Genomic DNA, 19906 nt, shown 5'->3' with positions numbered 1-19906 from the left:
TTATTTATTTATTTGAGAGAGAGAGAATGAGAGAGAGAGAGCACATGAGAGGGGGGAGGGTCAGAGGGAGAAGCAGACTCCCTGCAGAGCAGGGAGCCTGATGCGGGACTCGATCCAGGGACTCCAGGATCATGACCTGAGCCGAAGGCAGTTGCTTAACCAACTGAGCCACCCAGGCGCCCTGTAACACTCTTCTATTAAGATTGAAAATTTTCACTATTCCTGAACTGTAAACAATGTGAAACCAAAATATCAAAGGAAATACATCATGGATCACATATCACAGTGAAAAGTCTTTTAATTTTCTTTTTGCCAATATACAATCAATGCATAACGTTTAAATAAAACTGAATTCTTTATTAGGGAAACATTTTTGCTTATGCTCTTTGCTTTATCTTTCTGTGCTTTTGTCTTTTGTTTGGCTTTCAGCAATTCTGCTTGGATAGCTTTATCTTCTGGTGCTATCTCCAGAGCTTTCTTTAAGATCAGCCAATGCTTGATCCTATTCTTTTTTTTATTTTACTATTATTTTTTAATGAATATATAAGGTATTTGTTTCAGGGTTACAGGTTTGTGATTCAATAGTCTTAAACAACACCCAGCACTCACCACAACACATACCCTCACCAATGACCATCACCCAGCCACCCCATTCCTCCAACTCCCATTCACTCCAGCAACCCTCAGTTTGTTTCCTAAGATTAAGAGTCTCTTATGGTCTGTCTCCCTCTCTGGTTTCATCTTGTTTTTTCCTCTCTTCCCCTATGATCGTCTGCATTGTTTCTTTTTTTTTTTTAAGATTTTATTCATTTATTTGAGAGAGAGAGAATGAGAGAGAGAGAGAGAGAAAGAGCACACGAAAGGGGGGAGGGTCAGAGGGAGAAACAGACTCCCTGCCGAGCATGGAGCCCGATGCGGGACTCGATCCCAGGACTCCAGGATCATGACCTGAGCCGAAGGCAGCCGCTCAACCAACTGAGCCACCCAGGTGCCCCCTCTGCCTTGTTTCTTAAAATCCATGAATCAGTGAGATCATATGATAATTGTCTTTCTCTGATTGACTTATTTCTCTTAGCATAATACTCTCTAGTTCCATCCACATCACTGCAAATGGCAAGATTTCATCTTTTTGATGGCTGTGTAATATTCCATTTTATATATCTGCTGCATCTTTATCCATTCATCTGTCAATGGACATCTGAGTTTTTTCCATATTTTGGCTATTGTGGACATTGCTGCTATAAACATTGGGGTGCACATACCCCTTCGGATCACTACACTTGTATCTTTGGGGTAAATACCCAGTAGTACAATTGCTGGGTCATAGGGTAGCTCTATTTTCAACTTTTTGAGGAACTTCCATACGGCTCTCCAGAGTGGCTGCACCGCTTGCATTCCCACCAACAGTGTAGGAGGGTTCCCCTTTCTCTACATCCTCGCCAACATCTGTAGTTTCCTGATATGTTAATTTTAGCCATTCTGACTAGTGTGAGGTGGTATCTCATTGTGGTTTTGATTTGGATTTCCCTGATACCAAGTGGTGTTGAGCACTTTATCATGTGTCTGTTGGCCATTTGGATGTCTTCTTAGCAGAAATGTCTGTTCACGTCTTCTGCCCATTTCTTGATTGGATTATTTGTTCTTTGGCTGTTGAGTTTGATAAGTTCTTTAAAGATTTTAGATACTAACCCTTTATCTGATATGTCATTGCAAATATCTTCTCCCATTCTGTCAATTTTGTTGACTGTTTCCTTTGCTGTGCAAAAGCTTTTTATCTTGATGAAGTCCCAATAGTTCACTTTTGTCTTTGTTTCCCTTGCCTATGGTGACGTGTCTAGCAAGAAGTTGATGTGTCCAAGGTTGAAGAGGTTGCTGCCTATGTTCTCCTCAAGGTTTTTGAAGGATTTCTGCCTCACATTTAGGTCATTCATCCATTTTGAGTCTATTTTTGTGTATGGTGTAAGGAAATGGTCCAGTTTCATTTTTCTGCATGTTGTTGTTCAATATTCCCAACACCATTTGTTGAAGAGACTGTCTTTTTTTCCATTGGATATTCGTTCTTTCTTTGTCTAAGATTAGTTGACCATCAAGTTGAGGGTCCATTTCTGGGTTCTCTATTCTGTTCCATTGATCTGTGTGTCTGTTTTTCTGCCAGTATCATACTGTCTTGATGATGACAGCTCTGTAATAGAGCTTAAAGTATGGAATTGTGATGCCACCAGCTTTGGTTTGCTTTTTCAACATTCCTTTGGCTATTCACGGTCTTTTCTGGTTCCATACAAATTTTAGGAGTATTTGTTACAGTTCTGGGGAAAAAAAATTGATGGTATTTTGATAGGGATTCCAATGAATGTGTAGATTGCTCTAAGTAGCATAGATATTTTAACAATATTAATTCTTCCAATCCATGAGCATGGACTGTTTTTTCATTTCTTTGTGTCTTCTTCAATTTCTTTCATGAGTATTCTATAGTTTTCTGACTATAGATCCTTTACCTCTTTGGTTAGATTTATTCCTAGGTGTCTTATGGTTTGAGGTGCAATTGTAAATAGGATTGACTCCTTAATTTCTCTTCTGTCTCATTGTTGGTGTGTAGAAATGCAACTGATTTCTGTGCATTGATTTTATATCCTGCCACTTTACTGAACTCCTGTGTGAATCTTAGCAATTTTAGGGTGGAGTCTTTTGGGTTTTCCACATAAAGTATCATGTCATCTGCAAAAAGTGAGAGTTTGACTTCTTCCTTGCCAATTCAGATGTCTTTTATTTCTTTTTGTTGTCTGATTGCTGAAGCTAGGACTTCTACTATTATGTTGAACAGCAGAGGTGATAGAGGACATCCCTGCTGTGTTCCTGACTTTAGCAGGAAAGTTCTCAGTTTTCCCGATTGAAAATGATATTCACTGTGGGTTTTTCATAGATGGCTTTTATGATATTGAGGTATGGACCCTCTATTCCTACAATGTGAAAAGTTTTAATTAAGAAAGGTTGCTGGGGTGCCTGGGTGGCTCAGTCATTAAGCGTCTGCCTTCAGCTCAGGTCATGATCCCAGGGTCCTGGGATCGAGCCCCACATTGGGTTCCGTGCTCTGTGTGAGGTCTGCTTCTCCCTTTCCCACTCCCCTCTGCTTGTGTTCCCTCTCTCGCTGTGTCTCTCTCTGTCAGATAAATAATAAATAAAATCTTTAAAAAAAAGGTTGCTGTACTTTGTCAAATGCTTTTTTCTGTATTTATTGAGAGGATCATATGGTTCTTGTCCTTTCTTTTATTTATGTAGTGTATCACATTGATTGATTTGCTGATGTTGAACCAACCTTGCAGCCCAAGAATAAATCACACTTGGTCATGGTGAATAATAATTGTACTGTTGGACCTTACTGGCTAGTATTTTGGTGAGAATTTTTGCATGTATGGTATTGGTCTGTAATTCTCCTTTTTGGTGGGGTCTTTTTCCGGTTTTGGGATCAAGGTAATGCTGGCCTCATAGAAAGAGTTTGGAAGTTTTTCATCAATTTCTATTTTTTGAAATAGCTTCAGAAGAGTAAGTATTAGTTCTTCTTTAAATGTTCGGTAGAATTCCCCTGGGAAGCCATCTGGCCCCGGGCTCTTGTTTGTTGAGATATTTTTGATGACTGCTTCAATTTCCTTGATGGTTATGGTCTGGTCTGGTTTTCTATTTCATCCTGGTTCAGTTTGGGTAGTTTATACATCTCTAGGAATTCATCCATTTCTTCCAGATTCTCAAATTTGTTGGCATATAGTTGCTCATAATATGTTCTCTTTCTTTTTTTCAAATTTTACCCAATATTTTATTTATTTTATTTTTTATTGTTATGTTAATCACCATATATTACATCATTAGTTTTTGATGTAGTGTTCCATGATTCATTGTTTGTGCATAACACCCAGTGCTCCATGCAGAAGGTGCCCTCTTTAATACCCATCACCAGGCTAACCCATCCCCCTACCCTCCTCCCCTATACAACCCTCAGTTTGTTTTTCAGAGTCCATCGTCTTTCATAGTTCATCTCCCCTTCTGACTTACTCCCCTTCATTCTTCCCCTCCTGCTATCTTCTTCTTTTTCTTTTTTCTTAACACATGTTGCATTATTTGTTTCAGAAGTACAGATCTGTGATTCAACAGTCTTGCATAGTTCACAGCGCTCACCATAGCACATAACCTACCCAATGTCTATCACCCAGCCACCCCATCCCTCCCAATCTCCACCACTCCAGCAACCCTCAGTTTGTTTCCTGAGACTAAGAATTCCTCATATCAGTGAGGTCATATGATACATGTCTTTCTCTGATTGAATTATTTCACTCAATAACACCCTCCAGTTCCATCCACGTCATTGCAAATGGCAAGATCTCATTCCTTTTGATGGCTGCATAATATTCCATTGTGTACATATACCACTTCTTCTTTATCCATTCATCTGTCGATGGACATCTTGGCTATTTCCGCAGTTTGGCTATTGCGGATATTACTGCTATAAACATTGGGGTGCACGTACCACTTCGGATCTCTACATTTGTATCTTTGGGGTAAATACCCAGTAGTGCAATTGCTGAATCGTATGGTACCTCTATTTTCAACTGTTTGAGGAACCCCCATACTGTTTTCCAGAGGGGTTGCACCAGCTTGCATTCCCACCAACAGTGTAGGAGGGTTCCCCTTTCTCCACACCCGTGCCAACATCTGTCGTTTCCTGACTTGTTAATTTTAGCCATTCTGACTGGTGTGAGGTGGTATCTCATTGAGGTTTTGATTTGGATTTCCCTGATGCCGAGCGATGTTGAGCATATTTTCATGTGTCTGTTGGCCATTTGGAAGTCTTCTTTGGAAAAATGTCTGTTCATGTCTTCTGCCCATTTCTTGATTGGATTATTTGTTCTTTGGGTGCTGAGTTTAATAAGTTCTTTATAGATTTTGGATACTAGCCCTTTATCTGATATGTCATTTGCAAATATTTTCTCCCATTCTGTCGGTTGTCTTTCAGTTTTGTGGACTGTTTCTTTTGCTGTGCAAAAGCTTTTTATGTTGATGAAATCCCAATAGTTCCTTTTTGCTCTTTCTTCCCTTGCCTTTGGCGATGTTTCTAGGAAGAATTTGCTGCTGCTGAGGTCGAAGAGGTTGCTACCTGTGTTCTCCTTTAGGATTTTGATGGACTCCTGTCTCACGTTTAGGTCTTTCAACCATTTGGAGTCTATTTTTGTGTGTGGTGTAAGGAAATGGTCCAGTTTCATTCTTCTGCATGTGGCTGTCCAATTTTCCCAACACCATTTGTTGAAGAGACTGTCTTTTTGCCATTGGACATTCTTTCCTGCTTTGTCAAAGATAAGTTGACCATAGAGTTGAGGGTCCATTTCTGGGCTCTCGATTCTGTTCCATTGACCTATGTGTCTGTTTTTGTGCCAGTACCATACTGTCTTGATAATGACAGCTTTGTAAAAGAGCTGGAAGTCCGGAATTGGGATGCCGCCAGCTTTGCTTTTCTTTTTCAATATTCCTCTGGCTATTCGGGGTCTCTTCTGGTTCCACACAAATTTTAGGATTCTTTGTTCCATTTCTTTGAAAAAAGTGGATGGTATTTTGATGGGGATTGCATTGAATGTGTAGATTGCTCTAGGTAGCATTGACATCTTCACAATGTTGATTCTCCCAATCCATGAGAATGGAACATTTTTCCATTTCTTTGTGTCTTCCTCAATTTCCTTCATGAGTATTTTATAGTTTTCTGAGTACAGATCCTTTGCCTCTTTAGTTAAATTTATATCTAGGTATCTTATGGTTTTGGGTGCAGTTGTAAATGGGATTGACTCCTTGATTTGTCTCTCTTCTGTCTTGTTGTTGGTGTATAGGAATGCCACTGATTTCTGTGCTTTGATTTTATATGCTGCTACTTTACTGAATTCCTGTATGAGTTCTAGCAGTTTTGGGGTGGAGTCTTTTGGGTTTTTCACATACAGTATCATATTATCTGCAAAGAGCGAGAGTTTGACTTCCTCTTTGCCGATTTGGATGCCTTTGATTTCTTTTTGTTGTCTGATTGCTGGGGCTAGGACTTCTAATACTATGTTGAATAGCAGTGGTGATAGTGGATATCCCTGCTGTGTTCCTGAACTTATTGGAAAAGCTGAGAATGATATTCGCTGTAGGTTTTTCATAGATGGCTTTTATGATATTGAGGTATGTACCCTCTATCCCTATACTCTGAAGAGTTTTGTTCAAGAAAGAATGCTGTACATTGTCAAGTGTTTTTTCTGCATCTATTGAGAGGATCATATGATTCTTGTTCTTTCTTTTGTTAATGTATTGTACCATGTTGATTGATTTGCGGATGTTGAACCAAGCTTGCAGCTCAGGGATAAATCCCACTTGGTCGTGCTGAATAATCCTTTTAATGTACTGTTGGATCCTATTGGCTAGTATTTTGGTGAGAATTGTTGCATCAATGTTCATCAAGGATATTGGTCTGTAATTCTCCTTTTTGATGGGGTCTTTGTCTGGATTTGGGGTCAAGGTAATGCTGGCCTCATAAAATGAGTTTGGAAGTTTTCCTTCCATTTCTAATTTTTGGAACAGTTTCAGGTGAATAGGTATTAATTCTTCTTTAAATGTCTGATAGAATTCCCCTGGGAAGCCATCTGGCCCCGGGCTTTTGTTTCTTGGGAGATTTTTGATGACTGCTTCAATTTCCTTAGTGGTTATAGGTCTGTTCAGGTTTTCTATTTCTTCCTGGTTCAATTTTGGTAGTTGATACATCTCTAGGATTGCACCCATTTCTTCCAGGTTATCTAATTTGCTGCCTTAGAGTTGCTCCTAATATGTTATAATTGTTTGTATTTCTTTGGTGTTGGTTGTGATCTCTCCTGTTTCATTCATGATTTTATTGATTTGGGTCATTTCTCTTTTCTTTTTGATCAGTCTGGCCAGGGGTTTATCAATCTTGTTAATTCTTTCAAAGAACCAGCTCCTAGTTTCTTTGATCTGTTCTATTGTTCTTTTGGTTTCTAGTTCATTGATTTCTGCTCTGATCTTTATTATTTCTCTTCTCCTGCTGGGTTTAGGCTTTATTTGCTGTTCTTTCTCCAACTACATTAGGTGTAGGGTTAGGTTGTGTATTTGAGACCTTTCTTGTTTCTTGAGAAAGGCTTGTATTGCTATTTACTTTCCTCTCAGGACTGCCTTGGCTGTATCCCAAAGATTTTGAACAGTTGTGTTTTCATTTCCATTGGTTTCCATGAATTTTTTTGATTCTTCCTTAATTTCCTGGTTGACCCGTTCATTCTTTAGTAGGATGCTCTTTAACCTCCATGTATTTGAGTTCTTTCTGACTTTCCTCTTGTGATTGAGTTCTAGTTTCAAAGCATTGTGGTCTGAAAATATGCAGGGAATAATCCCAATCTTTTGGTAACGGTGGAGACCTGATTTGTGACCTAGGATGTGATCAGTTCTGGAGAATGTTCCATGTGCACAATAGAAGAATGTGTATTCCGTTGCTTTGGGATGGAATGTTCTGAATATGTCTGTAAAAGCATTTGGTCCAGTGTGTCATTTAAAGTCTTTATTTCCTTGTTGATCTTTTGCTTAGATGATCTGTCCATTTCAGTCAGCGGGGTGTTAAATTCCCCCACTATTATTGTATTGTTGTCAATGTGTTTCATCACTTTTGGTATTAATTGCCTTATATAAATGGCTGCTCCCATGTTAGGGGCATAGATATTTACAATTGGTAGATCTTCTTGTTGGATAGACCCTTTAAGTAGGATATAGTGTCCTTCCTCATCTCTTATTACAGTCTTTGGTTTAAAATCTAATTTGTCTGATAGAAGGATTGCCACCCCAGCTTTCTTTTGGTGTCCATTAGCATGGTAAATGGTTTTCCACCCCCTCACTTTCAATCTGGGGGTGTGTTTGGGTCTAAAATGAGTCTCTTGCAGACAGCATATTGATGGGTCTTGTTTCTTAATCCAGTCTGATAGCTTGTGTCTTTTGATTGGGGCATTTAGCCTGTTTACATTCAGGGTAACTATTGAAAGGTATGAATTTAGTGCCAGTGTATTGCCTGTAAGGTGACTGTGGCTGTATATTATCTGTGTTCCTTTCTGATCTATGCTGCTTTTAGGCTCTCTCTTTGCTTAGAGGACCCCTTTCAATATTTCTTGGAGGGCTGGTTTCATGTTTGCAAATTCCTTTAGTTTTTGTTTGTCCTAGAAGCTTTTTATCTCTCCTTCTATTTTCAATGACAGCCTAGCTGGATATAGTATTCTTGGCTGCATATTTTTCTCATTTATTGTTTTGAAGATATCTTGCCAGTCCTTTCTGGCCTGCCAGGTCTCTGTGGATAGGTCTGTTGCCAATCTAATATTTCTACCATTGTAGGTTACATATCTCTTCTCCCGAACTGCTTTCAGGATTTTCTCCTTGTCTCTGAGACTCGTAAGTTTTACTATTAGATGTTGGGGTGTTGATCTATTTTTTACTGATTTTGAGAGGGGTTCTCTTTGCCTCCTGGATTTTGATGCCTGTTTCCTTCCTCACATTAGGGAAGTTCTCTGCTATTATTTGCTCCAATATACCTTCTGCCCCTCTTTCTCTTTCTTCTTCTGGGATCCCAATTATTCTAATGTTGTTTCGTCTTATCGTATCACTTTTCTCTCGAATTCTGCCTTCGTGATCCTGTAGTTGTTTCTCTCTCTTTTTCTCAGCCTCTTTATTTTCCATCATTTGGTATTCTATATCACTGATTCTCTCTTCTGCCTCATTTATCCTAGCACTTAGTGCCCCCATTTTTTATTGCACCTCATCAATAGCCTTTTTGATTTCGACTTGGCTAGATTTTAGTTCTTTTATTTCTCCAGAAAGCGTTTCTCTAATAACTTCCACGCTTTTTTCAAGCCCAGGTAATATCTTTAAGGTCATGATTCTGAACTCTAGGTCCAACATCATACTAATGTCCTTATTGAGTAGGTCCCTGGCTGATGGTACTACCACTTGTTCTTTTTGCTGAAGTGATTTTTTTCGTTCTGTCATTTTGTCCAGAGGAGAATAGATGAATGAGAGAACAAAATGCTAACAGGTTAACAACGTCCCCAGCAAATATACTGTATAAAAATCAGAAAAGACCTGAAACCAGGGAAAAAGAAAGGGAAAGAAAGAAAAAAGAAAGAGAAAAAAAAGAAAAAAGATAAAAACAAAAACAGAACAATACAAAAAAAGCAGAATATGATCAAATATGATCATGTTAGTGCATAGATCAGTGCCACACACTAGATTTTGGGCATATTTTGGTCTGTTAGAAAAAAGTGCCTCCTGAAATTTTAAAGGAAGAAAGACATATATGTACAAAATAAGGGTTGATGCAATGAAGGGAGGGAAGATCACTGTAACGAAGAAAATTATAAAAGATTTTATAAAAGGAATTGATAGATAAGTTGTTTGAAAAAAGAAAGAAGATTAAAAAAAAAGAGAAAAGGGAGAGAATGTGATCAGGCAGGAGACTAGAACAAAGCCATATACTAGTGATTTAGGGTATATTTTGATCTGTTAGAAGAAACTGTATCTCAAAATTTTAAAGAGAAAACAACTTATATATATATATGCCAAAAATAAGGGTAACTACTATGAAGGGATAAAATATGACTCTAAAAATGAAAAATAAAAAATGTTTTCTTAAACAAGGGATTGATAAGATGTTGGTTGAAAAAGGGAAAAAGATAAATTAAAAAAAACAGTAAAAAATATTAACTTTGATGAACTAATGAATCATGGTAAAAAAAAGCCATGAATTCTATGTGCAGTATTCCCCTAGCGCTGGAGTTCTCCCGTTCTCCTTGATCGGTAAACTTGGTCTTGGCTTGCTGGCTGTTCGTGCTGATCTTCTGGGGGAGGGGCCTGTGGCTGTGGTTTCCAAATGTCTTTGCCGGAGGCTGAGTTGCCCCGCCCTTGTCGGTCTGGGCTAAGCAAGCTGCTCGGGTTTGCTCTCAGGAGCTTTTGTTCCCTGCAAGCTCTAGGTACAGCTTTGGAGGACCAGGGCGAAAATGCTGGCCTCCCAATCTCCACTGGAAGAAGCTGAGAACTCGGGGCCCCGCTCCTCAGTGCACCCGCAGAGAAAAGCAGTCACTCCCGTCTCCCTGGTCTCTGGCCGCACTCCATGCTCACCCGGTCTGTGACCGAGCATTTGTATCTCTGGCACCCGACCCCATGTGGAGTCTCCAAACCCAGCAGATCCCTGCGGTGCATTTCTGCACCGCTCCTCCCAGGGGAGAAAGGGGAGTCTCCCTGGCTCTGCCATTTGTTGGGTCCCTGCTGGAGGTGCAGTGGCCCGACTGGGCCGCGGATCACAGTTTATGGCAATCCCGAGCTGAGAGCCCGCGCCTCGGCTCTGTCTCTGCAGCCAGCTTCCCTGCTCCGATACCTGGGAGCTCTGCCACACTCAGGCACCCCTGGTCTTTCTGTGACCCCAAAGGTCCTGAGACCACACTGTCCCGGGAGGATTCCACCCCTCACTTAGCCACTGCAGCAACGTCCCTGAGCCAACTTCTAAAAGGTCCAATTTTGTGCTCTGCGGCTCTATCACTTGCCAGAAGCAGCCAACGGAGGCCCCCTCCCCCGCCATCTATCCTCCCGAATATTGCCTCGGATTCACTTCTCCACACGTCCTACCTTCCAGTAAGTGGTCGCTTCTCTGTTCAGAGAGTTGTTGCTACTCTCCTCTTCAATCTCCTGTTGAGTTCGTAGGTGTTCAGAATGGTTTGATCCCTATTCAGCTGAATTCCTGAGACCAGACGAAATTTAGGTCTCCTACTCCTCCACCATCTTGCTCTGCCCCCTCATAGTATGTTCTTTTAATTGTTTGTATTTCTTTGGTGTTGGTTGTTATCTCTCCTCTTTCATTCATGATCTTATTTATTTGAGTCCTTTCTCTTTTCTTTTTGTTGAATTTGGCCAGGGGTTTATCGATCTTATTAATTCTTTCAAAGAACCAGCTTCTAGTTTTGTTGATCTGTTCTACTGTTCTTTTGGTTTCTATTTCACTGATTTCTGCTCTAATCTTTATTATTTCTCTTCTCTTGCTGGGTTTAGGCTTTATTTGCTGTTCTTTCTCCAGGGTTAGGTGTAGGCTTAGGTTTTGTATTTGACATCTTTCTTGTTTCTTGAGAAAGGCTTGTGTTGCTATATATGTCCATCCCTCTTAGGACCGCCTTTGCTGCATCTCAAAGATTTTGAACAGTTGTGTTTTCATTTTCATTTGTTTCCATGAATTGAAGAGAACTGTTTGGGCAGTCCAAGATAGCGGAGTATTAGGAGACCTTAATTTTGTGTCGTCCAATGATTTCAGCTAGATAGCTATCAAACCATTCTGCATACCTGCAAACTCAACCAGAGATCAAGGAAAATAATAGCTGCAACTTTTCAAATAAAAAAGCAACCACTTTCTGCAAGGTAGGAGGTGTGGAGAAGTGAATCTGAGGTGATAAATAGGAATACAGACTGCATGGGGTAGGGAGCCACCATCAGCCAGCTACCGGAAAGTGATAGAGAAGCAGAGCACAAAATTGGAAGTTTTAGAAGTCTGCTCTGGTGAGGGATATCACTCAGGTGGCTAAGCAGGGACAATGTGGTCTCAAGATCCTCAGGGTCACAGGAAGACTGGGGGTGTTTGAGTGTAGCAGAGCTCCCAGGTATTAGAGCAGGGAAGCTGTCTGCAAAAAGTGAGCCCAGGAGTGGGCTCTCAGCTTGCGGTTGCCATAAACCATGATCCGCAGCACATTTGGGACTCTGATCTTTGAGCAGTGGCCCAACAAGTGGCAGAACTAGGGAGAGTCCCCTTCCTTCCTCGGGGAGGAGCAGCATGGGAACGCACTGCAGGAGTCTGCTGGGTTTGATGGCTCCAAATGAGGTCGTGTGCCTGAGATAGAAACACTTGGTCACAGGCTGGTGAGCACAGAGTGCAGCTTGAGACTAGGGAGACAGCAGTGATAGACTGCTTTTCTGTGAGGGCTCATTGAAAAGTGGGGCCCTGAGCTTTTGCCTTTGGGGCCAGACATTGGGAGGCCGCCACTTTCATTCTCATTCTCTAAAGCTGTGTGGAAAACCTTCAGGGAACAAAAGCTACAGAGTAAACCAGAACACATTAATAGCCTGGTCCCCGGCAAGGGCAGTGCAATTCCATCTAGGACAAAGACATTTGAGAATCAATGCAACAGGCCTCTCCCCCAGAAGATCAGGAAGAATATCCAGCCAAGACCAAGTTTACCAATCAATAAGAACTGCAAAACTCTAGCATTAAGGGAATACAGCACATAGAATTCATGGCTTTCTTCCCATGATTCTTTAGTCTTTCAACTTTAATTTTTAAATTTTACTTTCTTTTAATTTTTTAAATTTTCTTTTAATTTTTAAAAAAATTTTTCTTCTTTCCTTTTTCAACCATCTTCTTATCTTATGAATTCCTTTTTTAAAATCTTTCATTTTCATTTTTAGAGTCATATTATTTCTCTTCATTGTATTTAACCTTACTTTTGTACATATATTTGTTTTTCTTTCTTTAAAATGTTGGGATTTAGTTTCTTCTAACAGACCAGAATACATTCAAAATCTAGTATATGGTTCTGTCCTATTCACCCGCCTGATCATATTCTTTATTTTTTTCTCCTTTTCTTCTTTTTTTTTTGTTAAAGTCTTTTTTAATTTTCACCTTTACAGTAACATTCTAGCCTCTCAATGTATTTAATTTTATTTTTGTATATATAAGTTCTTCTTTCTTTACAATTTTGAGATGTATTTCCCTCTAACAAACTGACCAAAATACACTCAGGAGATAGTGTATTGCTCTGTTCTGTTCACCTGTTTATTTCCCTTCCTTTTTGTTGTTGTTGTTTTTGTTTTTAATTTCAATTTTTACAGTTACATTCTATCATTTCTTTGTATTGAATTTTATTTTTGTACATATACTAGTTTTTCCTTCTTTACAGTTTTGGGATCTAGTTTTCTAAAAAACAGACCAAAATGCACACAGAACCTAGTGTATTGCTCTATTCTGGTCACCTGTCTGATTATATTACCCCCCCCCCCCCCAGTTTCGGGTCTCTTCTGATTTTTAGTGTATATTTCTCTGGGGTCATTGTTGCCCCTTTAGTATTTTGTTCTCTTGTTAATCTATCTTTCTCTGTACAGAATGACAAGATGGAAAAACTCACCTCAAAAAAAAAAAAAAAGAACAAGAGGCAGTACTGACTGCCAGGGACTTAATCAATATGGATATTAGTAAGATGTTGGAACTAGAGTTCAGAATAACAATTATAAAGATACTAGCTGGGGTTGATAAAAGCATAGAAGACACTAGAGAATCCCTTTTTGGAGAAATAAAGGAACTAAAATCTAACTAACTCGAAATAAAAAAGGTTATTAATGAGATGCAATAAAAAAATGGAGGCTCTAACTGCTAAGAGAAATGAAGCAGAAGAGAGAATTAGGGGTACAGAAGACCAAATAGTAGAGAACAAAGAAGCTGAGAAAAAGAGAGATAAAGAAATACTGAATCATGAGGGGAGAATTTGAGAGATAAGTGATACTATAAAGTAAAACAATATAAGAATAATTAGGGTCCCAGAAGAAGAGGAAAGAGAGAAGGGGATAGAAGGTATAATGGAGCAAATTATAGCAGAGAACTTCCCTAATCTGGGGAAGCAAACAGGTATCAGAATCCAGGAGGCACAGAGAATTCCCTCAAAATCAATAAAAACAGGTCAATATACCGACATCTAATAGTGAAACTTACAAATCTCATAGACAGAAAATCCTGAAAACAGCTCAGGACAAGAGGTCTGTAACCTACAAAGGTAGAAATGTTAGACTGGCAGCAGACCTATCCACAGAGACCTGGCAGGCCAGAAAAGACTGGCATGATATATTCAGGGCACTAAAGGAGAAAAATATGCAGCCAAGAATACTTTATCCAGCTAGGATGTCATTCAAAATAGGAGTGATAAAAAGCTTCCAGGACAAACAGGAACTAAAATAAATTGTGATCACAGAACCAGCCCTACAAGAAATATTGAAAGGGGTCTTCTAAACAAAGAGAGAACCCAAAAGTAACATAGATCAGAAAGGAACAGAGACAATATACAGTAACAGTCACCTTACAGGCAATACAATGATACTAAATTCATATCTTTCAAAAGTTACCCTGAATGTAAATGGGCTAAATGCCCCAATCAAAAGACACAGGGTATCAGTTTGGATAAAAAAGCAAGACCAATCCATATTCTGCCTGTAAGAGGCTCATTTTAGACACAAAGACACCCCCAGATTTAAAATGAGGGGATGGAAAACCATTTATCATGATAATGGACATCAAAAGAAAGCTGGGATGGCAATCCTTATATCAGACAAATTAGATTTTAAACCAAAGACTGTAATAAGAGATGAGGAAAGACACTATATCATAATTAATTAAAGGGCCTATCCAACAAGAAGATCTAACAATTGTAAATATTAATGCCCCTAACATGGGAGCATCCAATTATACAAGCCAATTAATAACAAAATCAAAGAAACACATCGATAACTTTAACACCCTCCTCACTGCAGTGGAAAGATCATCTAAACAGAAGACCAACAAGGAAATAAGGGCTTTGAATGACACACTGGACCAGATGGACTTCACAGATATTTTCAGAACATTCCATCCCAAAACAATAGAATACACATTCTTCTCGAGTGCACATGGAACATTCTCCAGAATACATCACATCTTGGGTCACAAATCAGGTCTAAACCCATACCAAAAGATTGGGATCATTCTCTGCATATTTTTGGACCACAATGCTTTGAAACTGGAACTCAATCACAAGAGGAAAGTTGGAAAGCACTCAAATACATGGAGGCTAAAGAGCATCCTACTAAAGAATGAATGGACCAACCAGGAAATTAAAGAATAATTTTAAAAAATCATGATCCTATTTTAATCCTTGCCATCTTTGAGCTGTATGGTACAACGTTTTGGTTATTTGGTGGATCTATTTCAAGAGCCTCCTACAACTGTCAATTGCTGCCTGCCAATTTGACATCTCCTGTTAATAAGCACCAATATTCAGCACACACCTTAAAGCTATAGGTTGTAGTTTCAGTCTATCTGCTTTCTCAGTAACAGCCTTTCAACTTCCCACATATCTTAAAATTTTGTATATTTTCTTAATGGCTATCTCCCAGTTCTGGGATTTGAAAAAAAAAATTTCCATTTTTTTAAAGTCTTCTCTTATTAGTAAAATTTTATCTACATATTTTAAATCTATATCTGCATCTTCAGGGAGATCTGAGTGACTCACCAGAACCATCTTTTAGGAATATGCCCCAATGATCTCCCTCTTTCAATTCTCTGCATTCTGCAATAACACATATTTTGGCAGGTTTTTCACCTTTCACTTCTACATTTTCCAATATCTTTGCCACACCCATTCCTTTAATTACTTGGCCAAATACCATACGTTTCCCATCCAAATGAGGAGTTGGAACTGTTGATAAAGTACTGAGAAGCATTTGTATTGCAACTTGCATTTGTCATGCTCAATAAACCTTCTTGATCAAGCTTATAATAGAAATTTTTATCTTCAAATTTTTGACCATAAATACTTTCTCCACCAGTCCTATTTTGATTTGAGAAGTCTCCACCCTGAACCATAAATTTCTTAATAATTCATTGGAAAGGGCATTCTTTGAAATGGAGAGGTTTACCAGTGGTGGGTCCAATGCCTTTTTCTCCTGTACTCTAGGCATGAAAATTTTCTGCAGTTTTGGATACAATATCTGCAAATAATTCTAAGGCAATTCAACCAACTCACTCCCTTCTGATGTCCATGTCAAATAAGACTCAGAGGACTGTGGTCAGAGGACTTAGTCTGGAGGACAGGTGTGACATTTAAATTGCAGATGTGCTTGGGAGCAGACTCAGAGAACCTCATGGACACCCTGCAGCTCAACCTGAGAGGCTTTCTTTTAAAAATAAAATAAAATAATTTATTTTATTTAAAGATTTTATTTATTTGTGTGTGTTTGTGTGTGTGTGTGTGAGAGAGAGAGAGAGAGAGAGAGAGAGAAAGGGCACAAGCAGGAGGAGTGGCAGGCAAAGGGAGAAGCAGGCTCCCAGCTGAACAAGGACCCCAATGTGAGACTCGGTCCCCGGACCCTGGTATTATGACCTGAGCCAAAGGCAGACGCTTAATCAACTGAGCCACCCAGGCATTCCCCCTACAAATAAATGAATCCATTCCTTTTTTAATGCCTTCTTCACATTATATTTTTCAAAATAGGAAAAAGAACAAAATATAGAGCCAGCTTTGAGATAAAAATTTGTGGTAATTAGATGTGTTACTTTTGTCTTCATTTAGGATATATTGGTAAATGTGATGTTTGAGGGATTTTATTCTTGTTTTGGTTGTGTTGATATTTTGTTACTTAATTGGTCACTGTGGATACAAACAAGTTACTTTTAACTAAACTACCCTTTTATACTTGCCCATTTATTCCAAATACTGTCTTTTTAGTATAATCGTTTTTCTTATAATTACTCCCTTGCTCGTAATTTACTTGTGGAAAACATACTTGCTGGGGATGCAAAGACCTCTGTTATATTGTCAGCACTTCAGTCTTACAATGTCCAGCCAGTATGGCTGATTCATTAGGCTATATAGCAGACAACAATGATTTTGTTCTGGTCAAGAAGAAGGTGGGAAATCCAGCTATTTCTTTATTATTATTTAATCTTTCTTCTGATCTTTGTAGGTTTTTTTAATGCTTCATAAAGAGGTATTTCTACAAAAATTCATCTCAAAATGCTTTTTGAAAAAGTTACTGTTGACTAATCATCTCATTAGTAAACTCTGCTTAGCTTTCTCATGTTCTAAATGATATATAGCATTTTGGCTTTAAGTTCCTGACCAAAATATTTTGATAGATTTTCTTTTTCAAGCAAAAGAATTTTGCAACAAATTAATAGGTCTTGATGAAAAGATTGGAGGTAATTGTTCTAGTTCTTTGATCTTTGAACACTCAAATCTGGCAGCGTAGCTTAGGAGTGGTCAGTCACAATTTTAAAAAGTGTTTTTATGCCCACCATTTTATGTGACATTACAGACGCATTGTTGATGTAGGCATCAGTTTTCTACCCATTTGAAAATAAGGAAACTAAGACATAGCACAATGCAAATGACTTCTTAAAGGTCAACTAATATGTAGCAAAGAATTAGAATTTGAATTCGAGTTTTATGAGTCCAAAATCTTGTTCTTGTTACTACATCTTGCTGTCTGCCACAAAAGTTTTGGCTCTGAATTGCATTGTTAAATTTGTCTGGCTCTCATCAGTCAGATAGTAAATTTAGGATCCTGGGATGGAGAATTAAAAACAGTGTTTCTCTGTTAGTATACCTGAATTTTCTCATCTACATATAGGGAGAGGGAAAAATAGTGGTGTTTTATAGATTTCATTAAGAATAAATTTGAGTGTGTACAGCATCTTGATAAAAGACAATTCATTGATTTCTTCTCTCAATTTCTCCATATCCTGAAGTTGTAAAGAACTAAAGAACCATGTTCAAGTGTTACAAATTATAAAATGCAAAAGAATAGAAAAAATGCTCTTACATTGCTGTGAAACTTTTAAGTACTTTTGTCAAATTCCCACCCATACTCCTCCATACACACATCATCAACCTGTTAAATATGAAGAGTTGTATCAATGAAGACTAACTTACCCCAAATATAACAAAATCAAGTAAGAGTAATAATAATAATTATTGTTTTTCAAGTTTTCACTTCACATTTTATTAGAACATTTGCAAGTGTTAGAAATATTCACATACATATTGCTGTGGGGGGGTGATTGAGGCGGGCAGGCACTCAATGACTGATTGGCGATGTCTGCCACAGGTGTGGCTGTGTGGGAAAGATTGGTGTTGAGAGGCTGCTATCCCTGACCCCTAGCCCTGGGCAGCCACTCACAACTCATCAGCTGTGAGTGAAGGAAGTTTAAAAAAATGGGTCAGAGTGAAGTGGTAAGAGACCCTTCTGGAGTTGGACTCCGCTTCTCCCGAGCTGTGCTTCTGTTTCCTAATGTCTCTGGCCCTGCTCTGTGTTGTCAGCGGTCTTGAACTGTAGAGCCACAATGCACGCAGCCAGCACGGGGACGGGGAGAAGGACAGAGGGTGCACTGACGAGGCCATGTTTCCCAGACTTGGATCTTTGATGTATGACCTTCGTGATTTGTTGTTGTCACATCTGGGGTGTTCCTGTGCTATTTTTTTTATTTAATATGTAATTTTAAAATGGACTCAATTTTACTTAAATATGTGTATCTTAAAAGCAGTGTCTATCACTGTCACAAGCCAAGAGGAGCATCACTTGCCGGAAATAGATGAAAACCTTCAAAATAAAGACAATGAAAACAAAACAATGGTCTTAAATTCCAGCTAGATACTGTTGCTTGCCAAAAGCTTTCAGACAGAAGCATGCTGTCTCTTGGTTAACAAGGGTGGATAAGCCAAGTGTTAGAGATTCATTGGCACAAAACTGAGGTTTTCCTTAGGAGAAGGATTGCAGAATTAGGAAGGGAGTAGCTTTCTAATTGTGGGATTCCCTGTTGCTGAAAACATTTGGTAAACAGCCCTCTACACCAGTGGAGCGGCCTTGGTAAGGGCTGGTGAAGGCAGGCTTGGGAGGACGTTGGATGCCAAGCCAGAAGGGAGTGGTGTGTTGGCGGGCAGTCTTCCTGGATACTTTGGGGGGCTTGTGTGGGGGCACGGGAGCAGTTTATTTCAAAGCACACTTATTGATGAATCAGGCTTCGCTGCTCCCCAGTTGGATATTCCCATTCAGGCAAATAGTTCCCCCTTTGGTCCAGTGGTTGGTGAGAGGAAGCCTGCCCAGTGGACCTACACCTGTCTTTAAACAGGCACCAAATAGCATCCCCGTTCCTCTGGAAGCGTCCCATGTTACTTGAGCTCCCGTGAGTTCTGGGCATGAAAAAAATAAAATCGAGCTGGTACCACGTCCCAGCGGCTTGTGGCGGGGTGTGTGCAGTTGGATTATTTTTATTTATGATGGCTGATTCACAATCGTCTCCATGGCGATGGGGGGAGCTGAAGGCTGAGGGAAGAAGTCATTCCCCGCATTATTAAATGACCCAATGAAAGGTAAAAAGCCCTCAAACACATTAAGGATTAATTTAACGTCATGGCCTTGCCTGGCGGGTCATTACCCGTCCCTGCTACAGATGTTGGCATTTCTATTTCCAGAGTGTTCTGAACAGAGTGTGGCTCATCTGTTTGCATTTGAATGTCACTCTTAGCTCAAATGCAGCCAGATGCTGAGGGTCAGAAGGGTCACTAACGACTTCATCAGGAGATGCTTTCTGCCATAGAATATTTGGGAAGGTGTTCTCGATGCCAGTTTGTGTGTACGTGTGTGTGTGTATTTCTTAATGCACTTGAATACATATAAAATAATTTTAAGAAATATAACCATACAATGGACACACATGTACCTACCACATAGGGTAAATGCGTGACATGCAAAGGATGACAATATGTCTTGACATCCCCAGACAGTCCCAGCTTTTTCTTGTCTTAGCAAAATCCTTAATTATATTCCTCTTCACTCTCAAAAGCATGTTCGGGTTTGGATGAGAGATTATGTGTCTGCTATCTTTGTAAGCCTCCTTCGTGTCACTTCTCTTTCACACTAAGCCTTGCACTTGGGAGACTGAGCCGTGTTGCTGTGTGTGGTGGCAATCCCTCCATGTCTATGGCTGTATACTAGTCCACTGCAGTAACGTATCACAATTTGTCCATTTTTCTGCTGGCAGACATTTGGATTCTCTTGCTTTTTGCTCTGATGAACAATG

At 39.4% G+C, this 19906-nt stretch overlaps 1 pseudogene; it reads right to left on the bottom strand.

Moving 5' to 3' along the window:
• Positions 1-297: 297 nt before the first annotated feature.
• On the bottom strand, positions 298-18994 carry LOC113930446 (annotated as a pseudogene).
• Between the last annotated feature and the right edge of the window lie 912 nt (positions 18995-19906).

Source organism: Zalophus californianus, chromosome X (genome assembly GCF_009762305.2).
Source record: "Zalophus californianus isolate mZalCal1 chromosome X, mZalCal1.pri.v2, whole genome shotgun sequence".
Lineage (NCBI taxonomy): Eukaryota > Metazoa > Chordata > Mammalia > Carnivora > Otariidae > Zalophus > Zalophus californianus.
This window is presented reverse-complemented; position numbering and strand designations above follow the sequence as displayed.